This window comes from Nerophis lumbriciformis, linkage group LG11 (genome assembly GCF_033978685.3).
Source record: "Nerophis lumbriciformis linkage group LG11, RoL_Nlum_v2.1, whole genome shotgun sequence".
NCBI classification, from domain to species: Eukaryota; Metazoa; Chordata; class Actinopteri; order Syngnathiformes; family Syngnathidae; genus Nerophis; species Nerophis lumbriciformis.
In genome coordinates, this window is record NC_084558.2 from 50,248,669 (window position 1) to 50,266,946 (window position 18,278).

The 18,278-nt window shown below is 43.4% G+C and overlaps 1 protein-coding gene across 1 annotated transcript in view; it reads left to right on the forward strand.

Moving 5' to 3' along the window:
• The first annotated feature begins 7,397 nt into the window (after positions 1-7,397).
• Positions 7,398-18,278, forward strand: part of LOC133610271 (tenascin-like) — a 225,038-nt gene continuing 214,157 nt past the window's right edge. Inside the window, exon 1 of the mRNA XM_072914169.1 lies at positions 7,398-7,481. The gene's annotated coding sequence lies outside the window, so the exon portion shown is untranslated. The remainder of the gene's footprint in view (positions 7,482-18,278) is intronic.

Consider the following 18,278-nt stretch of genomic DNA (forward strand, 5'->3'; position numbering starts at 1 on the left):
ACAATGAAGATTGTGTTAAACATTGTGTGACAATCATGGGTACTTGAACTTGAACTTAATAAGGCCAGGGGTCCATACATACTGCATCCACAAGACCAAAGACCCGTATAAAGTTCAAGTTAAAGTACCAATGATTGTCACATGATTGAAATTTGTCCTCTGCATTTGACCCATCCCCTTGTTCACCCCCTGGGAGGTGAGGGGAGCAGTGGGCTGCAGCGGTGCCACGCCCAGGAATCATTTTTGGTGATTTAACCCCCAATTTCAAGCTTTGATGCTGGGTTCCAACCTGGGAGGTAATGGGTCCCATTTTTATCATCTTTGGTATGACTCGACTCTAACCACTAGGCCGCTGAGATAAATTGAATCCTGTCTCTGTTTGATTCCTTGCTTCTTGTCTTGTTTAATAAATAGTTCGGTGTTCGAACCTGACACACGTAGTCCCATTTTAAGACCAGGCACTCACCGGGAGGGGGCGGGATAGCTCGGTCGGTAGAGTGGCCGTGCCAGCAACTTGAGGGTTCCAGGTTCGATCCCCGCTTCCGCCATCCTAGTCTCTACCGCATACTTGCCAACCCTCCCGAATTTTCCGGGAGACTCCCGAAATTCAGCGCCTCTCCCGAAAACCTCCCGGGACAAATATTCTCCCGAAAATCTCCCGATTTACAGCCGGAGCTGGAGGCCACGCCCCCTACAGCTCCATGCGACCTGAGTGAGGACAGCCTTTTTTCATGACGGGAGGACAACAGGGTGACAAGAACTAAACCATCCAGACTAGATAGAAATTGTATTATTATGTTTATGTTACCTAAAAATAAATATATTTATTAATAAAAAAAAAAAAAAAAAAAAACGAAATAAATTTTATTTTCCGCACTATAAGGCGCACCTAAAAACCACAAATTTTCTCAAAAGCTGACAGTGCGCCTTATAACCCGGTGCGCTTTATATATGGATTAATATTAAGATTAATTTTCATAAAGTTTAGGTCTCGCAACTTCGGTAAACAGCCGCCATCTTTTTTCCCGGTAGAACAGGAAGCGCTTCTTCTTCTACGCAAGCAACCGCCAAGGTAAGCACCCGCCCCCATAGAACAGGAAGCGCTTCTTCTTCTACTGTAAGCAACCACCCGCCCGCGTAGAAGAAGAAAAAGCGCGCGGATATTACCGTACGTTTCATTTCCTTTGTGCGTTTACATCTGTAAAGACCACAAAATGGCTCCTACTAAGCGACAGGGATCCGGTTCATGAAAAGACGCAATCTCTCCATCCGCACACGGATTACTATTTCACAGCAACTGATATTCCTGTGAACCGCACTGTGGATACAACGGGAGCACGTACGGTGAATATTCGCACCACAGGGAATGAGAAGTCATCCTTCACTGTGGTTCTAGCTTGCCATGCTAATGGCCAGAAACTTCCACCCATGGTGATATTCAAAAGGAATACCTTGCCAAAAGAGACCTTTCCAGCCGGCGTCATCATAAAAGCTAACTCGAAGGGATGGATGAAGAAAAGATGAGCGAGTGGTTAAGGTAAGTTTAAGTTTACGCGAAGAGGCCGGGTGGCTTTTTTCACGCAGCTTCGTCCATGTTGATATACGACTCCATGCGCGCCCACATCACGCTGGTTTTAATACATTATTAAAGTTTGACTGACCTATCTGACTGTTTTTTTGACATTCCTTTAGCGCAGTTAGATGCGGCTTACAACACGGGGCGGCTTATAGGTGGACAAAGTTTTGAAATATGCCGTTCATTGAAGGCGCGGCTTATAACCCAGGGCGCCTTATGGTGCGGAAAATACGGTATATTTTGCTAAAAACATCAACATTAATTGTATTTTTATTTGTATTTTTTCTGACTCCTTATTACATCCAGCCATAGAATTATACATTAAAATAAACATATTTGAAATAATTAATTTTAAATTATCAATAATAATTCATTTAAAATGACCATATTTAATTATTAAAATAATTGCTTGTTTATCAACAACTTTAGCATTTTATTCATTACATTTTGAAGCTCTCAGAAGCCAAGTTATGTTATATTCCTTAATATTTATTTATGCAAGTTTGAAGTATCAATTATCTAAACACAGTTTTGTTTGCATATTTTCAGGATATATATATATATATATATATATATATATATATATATATATATATATATATATATATATATATATATATATATATATGTCTTAATAAGGTTATCCAAAAAATAGTGCTCGATACCGTAGTAGAGCGCAATATATGTATGTGTGGGAAAAAAAATCACAAGACTATTTCATCTCTACAGGCCTGTTTCATGAGGGGGGGTTCCCTCAATCATCAGGAGATCTCCTGATGATTGAGGGAATAGTCTTGTGATTTTTTTCCCCACACATACATATATATATATATATATATATATCGTTGGGAGTTTCCTCCTCTCCCAGCTCGCTAGCCTCAATCTGAACCTTGGTATTTACCGTGATGACGGACTGGCAGTGTGTCGCGCCTCACCAAGGAGCAGCGAGAATACCAAGAAGCGCATATGCCAAATTTTCAAAGAGAACGGCCTACGGATCACGATTGAAGCCAACAAGCAAACCGTCAACTTCCTTGACGTCACTTTCAACCTGAGAAATAACAGCTACCAACCATTCACGAAACCCAACACAACACTCCAATACGTGCACCATGACAGCAACCACCCACCCACCACCACGAAAAGAATACCTACCGGAATCAATAAAAGGCTATCGATGCTGTCATTTAGCAAAGCTGAATTTGACCAAGCAACCCCCCCGTACCAAAAAGCCCTTGATGAAAGCGGATACAATTTCACCCTCACCTATGAACCCACGCCAGGAAACCAGCCAAAAAAGAACAGAAAACGGAACGACATCATCTGGTACAACCCCCCATACAGCAAAAACGTCTCAACGAACATTGGACACAAATTCCTCAATCTGATTGACAAACACTTTCCCAAAGACAACATCCTAAGAAAAGTATTCAACAAGAACAACATTAAATTGAGCTACAGCTGCATGAACAATATACGACAAATCATCTCAAACCACAACAAAACAATTGCAAATGAGCCGTCGGCCCTCAGACAGAGCGACTCCAAAGCCAACAAAGGATGTAATTGTCGAAAGAAACCTGATTGCCCTCTCAACGGGGGGTGCTTACAAACATCAGTTGTCTACCAATCTAAGGTAATACGCAAGGACATTAACACATCCGACACATATGTAGGATTAACCGAGGGAGAATTCAAAACCAGATGGAACAATCACAAGGCTTCTTTCAGGAACAAAAACCTGCGAAATACCACAGAACTCAGCAAACACATTTGGGACCTCAAAGACAATAATGTTGAATATTCAATAACATGGCAAATTCTTGCATCCAGCACACCTTACAATAGTGGTAATAAAAGATGCAACCTATGCTTGAAAGAGAAACTGTTTATTATTTACCGTCCAGACCTGTCATCCCTCAACAAGCGCAGCGAAATTGTAACAGCATGCCGCCATAGACGGAAACACCTCCTAGGTAACACATGAGCCAATCACCACGCCCCTAGGCCAGCCTGTACCCACCCACTCTGTGCCCTATATAAACCATGGTATGCGAATGCTCCCATTAAAATCTCCTGATGATTGAGGGTACCCCCCCTCATGAAACAGGCCTATAGAGATGAAATAGTCTTGTGATTTTTTTCCCCACACATACATATATATATATATATATATATATATATATATATATATATATATATATATATATATATATATGTATATATATATATGAAATACTTGACTTGGTGAATTCTAGCTGTCAATATACTCCTCCCCTCTTAACTACGCCCTCAACCACGCCCTGCCCCACCCCCGACCACGCCCCCACCCCCCACCTCCCGAAATCGGAGGTCTCAAGGTTGGCAAGTATGCTCTACCGTTGTGTCCTTGGACAAATGTGTTTTTTACCCCTTTGTGACGTTAAAAAATGTAGGCTTTGTCATGACTGATCAGGCGCGGGACGTTGACACAACGTTGATTACGCATTGATTTCCTTTAAAACTGACTTCGAAACAACGTTGCAAAATAATTGTGTTTGTAAATTGAGACAACGTTGATGTCTAACGTTGGATCCACGTTGTCGGTTGGGAAATGACCAAAATTCAGTGGTCAAATTAACGTCTTAGAATCCAACATTGATTAAATGTTGTCAAGAAGCATGTCGTTGTACAAACCCCGTTTCCATATGAGTTGGGAAATTGTGTTGGATGTAAATATAAACGGAATACAATGATTTGCGAATCCTTTTCAACCCATATTCAATTGAATGCCCTTCAAAGACAACATATTTGATGTTCAAACTCATAAACTTTATTTTTTTTTTTGCAACTAATAATTAACTTGGAATTTCCCGGCTGCAACACGTGCCAAAGTATTTGGGAAAGGGCATGTTCACCACTGTGTTACATGGCCTGTCCTTTTAACAACACTCAGTAAATGTTTGGGAACTCAGAAGACACATTTTTGAAGCTTTTCAGGCTTGATGTACAGCTTAAGTTGTTGAACAGTCCGGGGGTCTCCGTTGTGCTATTTTAGGCTTCATAATGCGCCACACATTTTCAATGTCTGGACTACAGGCAGGCCAGTCTAGTACCCGCACTCTTTTACTATGAAGCCACGTTGATGTAACACGTGGCTTGGCATTGTCTTGCTGAAATAAGCAGGGGCGTCCATGGTAACGTTGCTTGGATGGCAACATATGTTGCTCCAAAAGCTGTATGTACCTTTCAGCATTAATGGCGCCTTCACAGATGTGTGAGTTACCCATGTCTTGGGCACTAATACACCCCCATACCATCACACATGCTGGCTTTTACACTTTGCGCCTATAACAATCCGGATGGTTCTTTTCCTCTTTGGAGGAAACACGACGTCCACAGTTTCCAAAAACAATTTGAAATGTGGACTCGTCAGACCACAGAACACTTTCCCACTTTGTATCAGTCCATCTTAGATGAGCTCAGGCCCGGCGAAGCCGACGGCGTTTCTGGGTGTTGTTGATAAACGTTTTTCGCCTCGCATAGGAGAGTTTTAACGCGCACTTACAGATGTAGCGACCAACTGTAGTTACTGACAGTGGGTTTCTGAAGTGTTCCTGAGCCCTTGTGGTGATATCCTTTACACACTGACGTCGCTTGTTGATGCAGTACAGCCTGAGGGATGGAAGGTCACGGGCTTAGCTGCTTACGTGCAGTGATTTCTCCAGATTCTCTGAACCCTTTGATGATATTACGGACCGTAGATGGTGAAATCCCTAAATTCCTTGCAATAGCTGCTTGAGAAAGGTTTTTCTTAAACTGTTCAACAATTTGCTCACGCATTTGTTGACAAAGTGGCGACCTTCGCCCCATCCTTGTTTGTGAATGACTGAGCATTTCATGGAATCATGGCACCCACCTGTTCCCAATTAGCCTGTTCACCTGTGGGATGTTCCAAACAAGTGTTTGATGAGCATTCCTCAACTTTCTCAGTCTTTTTTGCCACCTTTCCCAACTTCTTTGTCACGTGTTGCTGGCATCAAATTCTAAAGTTAATGATTATTTGCAAAAAAAATATATTTTTTTATGAGTTTGAACATCAAATATGTTGTCTTTGTAGCATATTCAACTGAATATGGGTTGAAAATGATTTGCAAATCATTGTATTCCGTTTATCAGACTGTCTGATTGTTATCGGACTGTCTGATTGTGGCAGTCCGCTCCCTGTATGATCAGTGCCAGAGCTTGGTCCGCATTGCCGGTAGTAAGTCGGACACGTTTCCAGTGAGGGTTGGACTCAGCCAAGGCTGCCCTTTGTCACCGATTCTGTTCTGAACTTTTATGGACAGAATTTCTAGGCGCAGTCAAGGCGTTGAGGGGATCTGGTTTGGTGGCTGCAGGATTAGGTCTCTGCTTTTTGCAGATGATGTGGTCCTGATGGCTTCATCTGGCCAGGATCTTCAGCTCTCGCTGGATCGGTTCGCAGCCGAGTGTGAAGCGACTGGGATGAGAATCAGCACCTCCAAGTCCGAGTCCATGGTTCTCGCCCGGAAAAGGGTGGAGTGCCATCTTCGGGTTGGGGAGGAGATCTTGCCCCAAGTGGAGGAGTTCAAGTACCTCGGAGTCTTGTTCACGAGTGAGGGAAGAGTGGATGGTGAGATCGACAGGCGGATCGGTGCGGCGTCTTCAGTAATGCGGACGCTGTATCGATCCGTTGTGGTGAAGAAGGAGCTGAGCCGGAAGGCAAAGCTCTCAATTTACCGGTCGATCTACGTTCCCATCCTCACCTATGGTCATGAGCTTTGGGTTATGACCGAAAGGACAAGATCACGGGTACAAGCGGCCGAAATGAGTTTCCTCCGCCAGGTGGCGGGGCTCTCCCTTAGAGATAGGGTGAGAAGCTCTGTCATCCGGGAGGAACTCAAAGTAAAGCCGCTGCTCCTCCACATCGAGAGGAGCCAGATGAGGTGGTTCGGGCATCTGGTCAGGATGCCACCCGAACGCCTCCCTAGGGAGGTGTTTAGGGCACGTCCCGACCGGTAGGAGGCCGCGGGGAAGACCCAGGACACGTTGGGAAGACTATGTCTCCCGGCTGGCCTGGGAACGCCTCGGGGTCCCACAGGAAGAGCTGGACGAAGTGGCTGGGGAGAGGGAAGTCTGGGCTTCCCTGCTTAGGCTGCTGCCCCCGCGACCCGACCTCGGATAAGCGGAAGAAGATGGATGGATGGATGGATGTATTCCGTTTATATCTAATACAATTACCCAACTCATATGGAAACGGGGTTTCAAATCAACGTCACAACGAGACAATTGAACAAACGTTGTCAAAAAGCATGTTGTTGCAACGTTGTATGAAATGGAACGTGTTGACTTTTCCTTTCTGCCTTGATAACTGAGGCGATTACAATCAGAGGAAGGTTACATTTGAAGTAAAAATGTTTACATTTATTTTTTCTCCTGCTCTTTATTTTCCATAGATCATCAAAAAAACAGCAATAATAAAACAGTGTGATACACTTTTCAGCCATTAATACATTTTGTTGTCAGGACAGTTAAACGCATACAAATGACAACTAATCTGTATGCAGAACCTCATAAAAGCTCTCCATAAACGCAGCGGCCTGAAGCTTCAAGCCAGTAAAAAGACACCCTGGCGCTAATAAAGGTGTTACAAGCGACTGGAGGCCACTTCATCAGCGCGGAAGTCCTGACCTCTCCTTTTTTTATTGGTTATTGATTTTTTTTTTTTTTTTTTTTTTTTTTTTTACAGGCCTCTCTCCATGTTGGTGCACATCAGCTTTGTCGGAACAGCAACAAACATTAGCGAACCGTTGGGCTCCAGGAACGTTCTGGGATGCTTTTATTGTGGCGGTGTGAGGGTTCTAAAGGGACTAGGTTCAACCTGCTCAGCTGGACTTCACTCACTGTAAGTAACGATTGATATTCCACACATTTTTTTTTTTTTTTTTAATGATGCAAAACAAGGGAAATAATGGAATTTCGGGGGTTCACACTTGTGGGGGCAGCTTTGATACGTTTTGAACATTAACAGCAGCTCCCACTCCCTTCCCTCTGTTGCAAGTTTTGTTGATTCTATGTTAAAAAGTTAAAGTACCAACGATTGTCACACACACACACTAGGTGTGGCGAAATTATTCTCTGCATTTGACCCATCACCCTTGATCACCCCCTGGGAGGTGAGGGGAGCAGTGAGCAGCAGCGGTGGCCGCGCCCGGGAATCATTTTTGGTGATTTCAACTTTACTTTATTTATAGAGCACATTTAAAATTTACCACAGGGGTAGCCAAAGTGCTGTACAATGAGCAGGTTAAAAGATACAACGAGTACCGAGCAAACACAACACAACACAAACAGAACACGATAAAAAATAAATAATTAAAATAGAATTAATAAAAACATAAAAACAGGATCACAGCAGGTGTATTATGGGGCGCCATTGCAGGATGGATATCACTCAGTGTTAAAAGCCATGGAATAAAACTATGTTTTTAAGAGAGATTTAAAAACAGGAAGAGAGGAGGCTTGTCTAACACTCAGGGGTAGGTCGTTCCAGAGCTTGGGAGCAGCAACGGCGAAAGCTCTGTCACCTCTAAGCTTCAGCCTTGTGTCAGGGACCGTCAACAGCAGCTGATCGGCTGATCTTAAGGATCGGGTGGTGGTGATTTAACCCTCAATTCCAACCATTGATGCTGAGTGCCAAGCAGGGAGGTAATGGCTCCCATTTTTTTATAGTCTTTGGTATGACTCGGCCGGGGTTTGAACTCACAACCTACCCATCTCAGGGCGGACCATGGTGCTAAAAGCAATCCAGTATATGCAAAGCTATCTGCACGAAACATCCACATCTTAGCTTTGTTATAGGCGTCAAATCCAATTATATATACATTTTTCATAATAAAGTAATTTTGATAGTAGTTTGTATCTATAACTTTCTCCGCCGCCGTGTTTTATGCCACTCCTTTGTCTCATTTTGTCCACCAAAAGTTTTACACTGTGCATGAATGCACAAAGGTGAGTTTTGTTGACGTTATTGCATGACTGCAAGCTAATCGATGCTAACATGCTATTTACACATTGCATCATTATGCCTCATTTGTAGGTATACTTCAGCTCATTTAATTTCCTTTACTTACGTGCTCTGTGTATTTAGTTTATTTTTCCATGTTTCATCTGGCTGCATTTCTGATAGTTGTTTGTGTGCCATGTTGTTCCAGACCACAGCAAACATTACTTAGCTTGCAAAGATTGTAATTAATCCATTAGAAGAAGACAGCCTGCCGTTTCCTTTAACTTGGACACACATCTATACCTTTGGCCATTCTAAGACAGTTATTTCCAGGAGTTATCTCACCCTCTGAGCAGTTTTACTATTGTTTTCCAATCTTGTAAAAATGTCTAGAATAGGGATGTCCCGATCCAGGTTTTTGCACTTCCGATCCGATACCGATATTGTTTTTGCACTTCCGATCCGATACCGATACTGACCGATACCGATACTGACCGATACTGGCCTATCCGAGCATGTATTAAAGTTTAAAGTTATTTAGCCTACTTAGTTGTCAGAATCATGTTGAAAAGGGTTTTAGTACTCTTGATAACAACTAGCCAGCTGAATTAGGGGAGTTTGAATAATACACAATGGTTGGTAACAAGAAACTGACCTGTTTATTCAAGGATAAACACAAAATAGACAAAATTATACATGACAAACAGAAATGGCATCATTGAACTAGGGCTGGGCGATATGGCCTTTTTTTAATATTGAGATATTTTAAGGCCATATTGCGATACACGATATATATCTGGATATTTTGCCTTAGCCTTGAATGAACACTTGATGCATATAATCACAGCAGTATGATGATTCTATGTGTTTTGATTGATTGATTGAGACTTTTATTAGTAGGTTGCACAGTGAAGTACATATTCCGTACAATTGACCACTAAATGGTAACACCCCAATAAGTTTTTCAACTTGTTTAAGTCGGGGTCCACTTAAATTGATTCATGATACAGATATATACTATCAGATATATACTATCATCATAATACAGTCATCACACAAGATAATCACATTGAATTATTTACATTATTTATAATCCAGGGTGTGGAGGGTAAGTGTCAAAAAGACAGCCAAAAGAGTTTGATATGAGAATAAATCTAAAGTTAAAATATAGGGTAGAAATGCACCCATTTGCAGGAAATGTAGTCTTGATTTTCAACATTTTCTTTCAAGGCTTGCATGTCTACATTAAAACATTCTTCTTCATACTGCATTAATATATGCCACTTTTAAACTTTCATGCAGAGAAGGAAATCACAACTAAAAAAAAAATCAAAAATTTTTTCAGACGGTGTTGATGTGGAAATTTTTGCCTCGGCATTTTGATGGTGTGGACGTGTGGCACCGAATGGAGATAAGCGTCTCGACAGACGTCGCAATATTTGAACAATGATGACGAAAACTGTTTTCTCTGTCGTGTCCGTGTGTCGAAAATTGTTATGCGCTTATTTTTTTATTTGATTTTGTGCGTGGCATAGATTTGTCGTGCGCAGAGGACGTTTGAGCAGGCGCGCACCTTAGCGGCTGCGCTAGCATCGCAGCTAACGTTAGCCATTCTGCTACCTCTCTGCTGGGAGAGGACGTATACGTATGTGACGTATGACGTGACAGTATGTGACGTGTGTAAGAAGGTGCGCTCGCTGTCTGTAAGAGGGAGACACAGGAAAGAGTGAGAAGAGCCTGTAGTGTAAGGCCAGCAGCTAAAAGCAACTGCGTGAGAATCCAGACTTGTGGATGTGTTGAAGGTGTGCTGGAAAATGCGGAACGGAAGTAGGGAGTTGCAGAAAAGTGGAATGTATTATTTGAATCTGTGCGTAGGAAAACACGGACCGGAGTTTTTTTTTAAACTGGATCTGGATCGGCATTTTCCCATGCCTTGCCAATACGCATTTTTTGGCAAATATCGGCGGCCGATCCGATCCAAATATCGGATCGGGACATCCCTAGTCTAGAATAAATATTACATTTCAACATTTCTGTGAACTAAGATTTGCGTCAGCCTGCGACACATAGTTATTTTGATAGTAGGCTAATATAGACACTTACGTCAAAACACTTATATAAGGCTTTTAATTTCTTGCGGCTCCAGACCGATTACTTTTTTGTATTTGTGGTCCAATATGGCTCTTTCAACATTTTGGGTTGCCGACCCCTGCCTTAGAGATAGGGTGAGAGCTCTGCTATCCGGGAGGAGCTCAAAGTAAAGCCGCTGCTCCTCCACATGGAGAGGAGCCAGATGAGGTGGTTCGGGCATCTGGTCAGGATGCCCTAGCCAGATGAGGTGGTTCGGGCATCTGGTCAAGATGCCACCCGAACGCCTTCCGAGGGAGGTGTTTCGGGCACGTCCGATCGGTAGGAGGCCACGGGTAAGACCCAGGACACGTTGGGAAGACTATGTCTCCCGGCTGGCCTGGGAACGCCTTGGGATCCCCCGGGAGGAGCTGGACAAAGTGGCTGGGGAGAGGGAAGTCTGGGCTTCCCTGCCTAGGCTGCAGCCCCGAGACCCGAACTCGAATAAACGGAAGAAAATGGATGGATGGATGGATGGACATAGCTCAGCCAGACTGCCTGGTCTTCCTTTCCGATCCTTGTATTTGAGACTTTGTCCTGTTGTGACGACCCAAAGATTGCGACCATGGATGAGGTTGGAACCCATCCAAGACCCAGGACACGTTGGGAAGACTATGTCTCCCGGCTGGCCTGGGAACGCCTCGGGATTCCCCGGGAGGAGCTGGACAAAGTGGCTGGGGAGAGGGAAGTCTGGGCTTCCCTGCCTAGGCTGCAGCCCCGAGACCCGAACTCGAATAAGCGGAAGAAAATGGATGGATGGATGGATGGACATAGCTCAGCCAGACTGCCTGGTCTTCCTTTCCGATCCTTGTATTTGAGACTTTGTCCTGTTGTGACGACCCAAAGATTGCGACCATGGATGAGGTTGGAACCCATCCAAGACCCAGGACACGTTGGGAAGACTATGTCTCCCGGCTGGCCTGGGAACGCCTCGGGATCCCCCGGGAGGAGCTGGACAAAGTGGCTGGGGAGAGGGAAGTCTGGGCTTCCCTGCCTAGGCTGCAGTCCCGAGACCCGAACTCGAATAAGCGGAAGAAAATGGATGGATGGATGGATGGACATAGCTCAGCCAGACTGCCTGGTCTTCCTTTCCGATCCTTGTATTTGAGACTTTGTCCTGTTGTGACGACCCAAAGATTGCGACCATGAATGAGGTTGGAACCCATCCAAGACCCAGGACACGTTGGGAAGACTATGTCTCCCGGCTGGCCTGGGAACGCCTCGGGATCCCCCGGGAGGAGCTGGACAAAGTGGCTGGGGAGAGGGAAGTCTGGGCTTCCCTGCCTAGGCTGCAGCCCCGAGATCCGAACTCGAATAAGCGGAAGAAAATGGATGGATGGATGGATGGACATAGCTCAGCCAGACTGCCTGGTCTTCCTTTCCGATCCTTGTATTCGAGACTTTGTCCTGTTGTGACGACCCAAAGATTGCGACCATGGATGAGGTTGGAACCCATCCAAGACCCAGGACACGTTGGGAAGACTATGTCTCCCGGCTGGCCTGGGAACGCCTCGGGATCCCCCGGGAGGAGCTGGACGAAGTGGCTGGGGAGAGGAAGATGGATGGGCTTTCTAATAGTAAGGTTTGTGTTATGTTTCTACTCCTACAGAAACATTAGCCACTTGGGCGGTGCTGATGAGCCGCGGGTTGCTGACCCTCGCTCTAGCCCCGCTATAATTCAACCGACTTGGCGGTAAGCGTCGTTAGCATTGCGATTCTGTGGAAAAGAAGCTTCTTTAGTTTACAGATTGGAGTCTTTGCCTGGAAGAGTAATTACACGCCGTATGAGATCTGCTATCTTTTCACTGCAGCAAAGGGAGAAATTAAAGTTCTGCGTACATTTGTCTTTGGGCAAGCAAACCAAAACAAAGGCTATCGATAGGACATTTGATTACATTCCTAATGTGTCTCACACCCATAATTCCTGCTGATGGGAAGGCTTGACAAGTGTTGTTTAAGCTAACGGGAGACAGTGTTTACAAGCTAGCTCCCGACTAGCGCCACTTCAGCCAGGCAACATGAGTTCTAGTCTTTAATGTTTTGTGCAGGCGTGGGCAGTTTTTCATCCGACCCAAATCCTTTCGGCTGGCTCGTATAATCCCTTTCCTCTTTTTGCTTCTAACGTTCCATGAGCTCATACGGGAAATATTTGCTCTCACCTCATATGTCAGTGTGTAAATTTGAATGAAATTGTAAAAAAAAACTGGAGCTCCAGTTTCGCCTGCTGAGACGTTATGATTCAGTTCTCGCCAATGCTGACAGAACGAGCTAATGCTAATGGTTTCAGGTTTGAACCATTGGTGAGTAGCGACCGGACCGCTGTTTTCAGAGTTAAACTGCGTTTGCGTTGTTTTCATCACCACTAGGTAGGGCTGGGAATATACTGGATATATTGCGGGTTTATCTCTGTGCGATATAGAAAATGACTATATGGTGATATTGGAGTATATGTTCTCACGCAGTTGCTTTTAGCTGCGGGCACTACACTACAGGCGTTTACCACTCTTTCTTGTCTCTCCTCACAGAGACTTAAAACAAGCGCACCTTCTTACATACGTCACATACGTATACGCCAGTGATGTGCAGTCATTAGAGGCAGGTGAGGCGGGGCCTCACCTGCCATCATGGAAAGAAAAAAAATGTAAACATTTTTTTATTTTTATTAAATTGTTATATGTATCCAGTGATTATACTATAAAGTTATTTTCCATTTAACTTCACCCGTTTTAGATTATTTTTATTTAAAATCGCTGAATTTTCACATTTGCCGTTCAAGTACTGAGAAGAGACGGTGCGGTGAACAGCAGCCAGTCGAGGCACGTCACTCAGTGCCTCAACATGGACGGACTCGGCTAACTGCTGGCCTGCTGTGCAGTGAGACTGTATTGCTATATGAATTATATTGTACATTTCCATAGTTTAGTTAGCTGAGGTATATAATGTACAGTGTATTTTGTCAACAACTGTATGTGTGTAAAGTATTTCTTGTGCTGAGCGATCATAAAACGGCTGCAAAAGACGCACTGGCTGAGGCTCGCCTCCTGCACCCCCGCCGTAGAATGCACGGCAACCCCTGACGGAAGTGTTATATCAACTAAAGCCCACACTTAAACTTTCCACGTGCAAGATTGAATCTATTTAAAAAAGTTATTTCATAAGAAGCCAAAAAGTGCAAAAACAATAATGTTCATGTTGGAGGAGTTGTGAATGACTGCAGGGCCACAACATTAGGTACACCTGCAGACTGCAGGTGTACCTAATTCACAACTCCTCCAACACGAACATTATCGTTTTTGCACTTTTTGGCTTCTTATTAAATAACTTTTGTAACCTATTTTTATGGACTTTCGTCTTTGTGATGTTAATTTCCTGTTATGCGCTGTTATACAGTATATGCCTTGAGCTCTTATTTTGAAGGCGCTAAGAGCGGAAGTGACGACACGGAGTGGAGCGGAAGTTTTTGAAAGAAGTTAAATAAAGTGGTCCTCGTGTAAACTGGAGCCTCCGTGTTTGTTATTTTGTAGTTTCATACAGTATAGGCGACATTTATAAACCCTCGGTTACACTTTTTTAAATAGATTCAATCTTGCACGTGGAAAGTTTAAGTGAGGGCTTTAGTTGATATAACACTCTCGTCAGGGGGTGCATTAATCAGGCACAACAGCGGCTCATGGACTTATTTTATAAGTAAAGGTAAGACCATAATAACGTTTTTTTAAATTAAATGTGCTTTTTTGTGTGCTACAGTTTGTATGTGTAAAGTTAAAGTTAAGTTAAAGTAGCAATGATTGTCACACACACACTAGGTGTAATGAAATGTGTCCTCTGCATTTGACCCATCCCCTTGATCACCCCCTGGGAGGTGAGGGGAGCAGTGGGCAGCAGCGGCGCCGCGCCCGGGAATAATTTTTGGTGATTTAATAACCCCCAATTCCAAGCCTTGATGCTGAGTGCCAAGCAGGGAAGAATGCTGGTATGAGCTTTTAAACATAACCCGTTAACTGCTGCCAATCAAATGGTGAATAAGATACTCTTTAGGGTTCATATGTTTGTAAATCTGACTGTGATGAAGTCAGTGCCTCACCAGACATCAACCTCACCGCACGTCACTGGTATACGCCCTCGCGAAGCAGAGAGGTAGCGGAATGGGTAACGTTAGCTGTGGTGCGAGTGGTAATACGAGAGAGAGAAGGTGTGAATCTGGTAACAAATGAAGGAAGAATTACTTCCCAAGAAAAACAGCAGGGGGTCCATCGTCTGGCGGTGGTTTGGCTTCAAGCGGGAATATGTTGGAACAGACAACCGTAATTTGTCAAGTGTGGGGCAAAAGCGTTGCTACAAAAAGTAGCATTACTGCTAATATGTAGCATCATTTGAAAAGTCACCCGCGAGAGAATGAAGAGTGCTTGAAACTCCGCATGTCAACATCTCCGTTCGGTGCCACACCCACAAAATGTCCAAGCAACCATTTCCGCATCAACACCGTATGAAACAAATAGTCAACAACAGAAGGAGATAACGTCCGCAGGAACCTACCACATAGTGAAGGACATACACTATTTGATTTCCTATTATGCAGCTCATTTTTATGTGACACTTATTGAAATATCTTGTGTGACATCATGCACAAAAGTGCACTTTATTTGTTTTAAACTATTGTAGTGGCGTTCTGTACAAAAAGTGCACTTTAATTTAGTGTTTTGATATGTCATCTTAGTGACATCATGCACAAAAGTGCACTAATAGCTTGTTTTAAAATGTCTCTGACAATCTTGCACTTTCTGTTTTGGAAATGACATGAATGTTTGTGCCACTGCTTAATCACGTATTTTTCGGAGTATAAGTCGCACCGGCCGAAAATGCATAATAAAGAAGGAAAAAAAACATATATAAGTCGCACTGGAGTATAAGTCGCATTTTTTGGGGAAATTTATTTGATAAAATCCAACACCAAGAATAGACATTTAAAAGGCAATTTAAAATAAATAAAGAATAGTGAACAACAAGTGTGGCGCATTATGAAGCCTAAAATACCACAACGGAGACCTCGGACTGTTGAACAACTTAAGCTGTACATCAAGCAAGAATGGGAAAGAATTCCACTTCAAAAATGTGTCTCCTCAGTTCCCAAACCTTTACTGAGTCTTGTTAAAAGGAAAGGCCATGTAACACGGTGGTAAAAATGCCCCTGTGACAACTTTTTTGCAATGTGTTGCTGCCATTAATTCGCACATTTTTTTAGAGGCGCCGACTTCCTCTTCCTGGTCGCTGTGATGTGACTCGCGTCAACAGTTGAGTCGGACCAATCAAGTTTATTTAGATTTTCCGTCACGTCGTCTGCTAATTTCATGAATTTGATCAATTAAAAAAATACATCATAATTGTAACAAGCTCTCGAACAATACCAACCTTTTTAAAATGGAGTAAATATTAAGTAGCTCCCACTCCCTTCCCTCTGTTGCAAGTTTTGTTGATTCTATGTAACATGTTTATGTGTGCTATGGCTATGAGTTTTTTTCCCTTGGCCTCAGTCAGGAGTCCAGCCTTTGACTGAATATTTTTTTACTCCCCCCCCCCAACGTTTACCTGTTTCTCACCTATTTTTTGTAAGGGGCGCGGGAAGTTGGCAGACCCGTCAGCGATCGTTTTTCTGTCTCCCTGTAATGTTTGTATGATCTTGAATTGGATTGTGCTGTCATGTCTGTGTAATCATGTTTTGTTTTAGTCATGTTTTGTTTAGTTATTGGACTCTTTAGTTTCTGGCTTTTCACTCCCTTGTCTTGTTTCCATGATTACCCATTAGTTTTACCTGTTCCACGTTTGGACTCATTGTGCACTTTTGTTTGTCACCATAGCAACCCATTAGTTTTCACCTGTCACGTCACGCACCTGTTTCACGTTTTGAGTCACGCACCTGTTTTCGTTAATCATGTCTGTAGTATTTAAGTTCATTGTTTTCAGTTTGTCTTTCTGGTGACATCCCGCATTCATACCCCTGTCACACTCTGTCTACCTCTGCGCACTTCATGCCTTGTCCAAGTAAGTTTTTTCTATTAATGCCACAGTTAGTGTTTTTGTTTAATTGTTCACAGTTTTTTGCCCACGTGCAAGTCTTTTTGTTTCGTTAGTCAAGTTTGTACTTCCGTCTTGAGCGCGCTTTTTGTTTCTTTTGAGTGTTATAAATAAATATGTATTTACCTTCACGCCATGACCAGTCCAGCTTTACTTGCATCTCGGGAAAACAAACACACCATAGTCCACGTCTTGACATGTGCTGACAATCTCAATTTCCCCTCGGGGATTAATAAAGTACTTCTGAATCTGAATCTGAATTTTTAAAATGGAGTAAATATTAAGAAAGTTTTGACATTTTTAACAAAAAGGTCTGGAGCCCCAATGACTTTGCATGGAAGAGGTTGACCATTAACTAGTGCTGTTTCACCGGGTTAACATTTTTTTTTAATTAATATTTATCACAGGAAAAGTATCCTTCTATCACTGAAAAATCTGATTATACTGGTTTCATTTAAGTTAATTAATTTAGAAAATTTTACACACATACCTACTAATAGCAATTGAGGTTGCTTGTTTGGGGGAACAGTTTCTGGAAACCAACCAACTGCGGGCAATTTGGCTTCTGAACATGTTCTTTGTTTAACAAGCTTTCAAACAAAACCGACACTTGAATCCCTTAGTGGGTGATGGATGGCTGACTTGCGCTTATACAGCAGCAGCTCCCACTCCCTTCCCTCTGTTGCAAGTTTTGTTGATTCTATGTTAAAAAGTTAAAGTACCAATGATTGTCACACACACACTAGGTGTGGCGAAATTATTCTCTGCAGTTGACCCATCACCCTTGATCACCCCCTGGGAGGTGAGGGGAGCAGTGAGCAGTATTGGTGGCCGCGCCTGGAAATAATTTTTGGTGATTCAACCCCCCCATTCCAACCCTTGATGCGGAGTGCCAAGCAGGGAGGTAATGGCTCCCATTTTTATAGTCTTTGATATGACTCGGCCGGGGTTTGAACTCACGACCTACCCATCTCAGAGCGGACACTCTAACCACAAGTCCACTGGTTTCTGAACATGTTCTTTGTTTAACAAGCTTTCGAACAAAACCGATGCTTTAATCCAGGGGTGCTCATTACGTCGATCGCGAGCTACCGGTCGATCTCGGAGGGTGTGTTAGTCGATCACCAGCCAGGCATTAAAAAAATAGTCCTAAAAATGAGCGATCATAAATCTTCACTATGACGTCACTTTCGTCACTTGATTGACATTCACGGCACCCGAGGGTCTTCTGAGATGACGCTGGCTGCTGCCAGCTCATTAAAATGACCGACTGGAAGGCGAGAAACACTTTATTTCAACAGACTCTGGCGCCGTACCTGTCGTCAAAACTCCAAAGACCGACTGCACAGTTGCACAATAAAAGCTCTGCTTCATCCTGCCTGCGCTAACAAAATAAGAGTCTCAGAAAGCTGGCGTGCACAAGCTAGCAAGCTACGGACGGAGTTTACCGACAATGTATTTCTTGTAAAGTGTATACAAAGGAGTACGGAAGCTGGA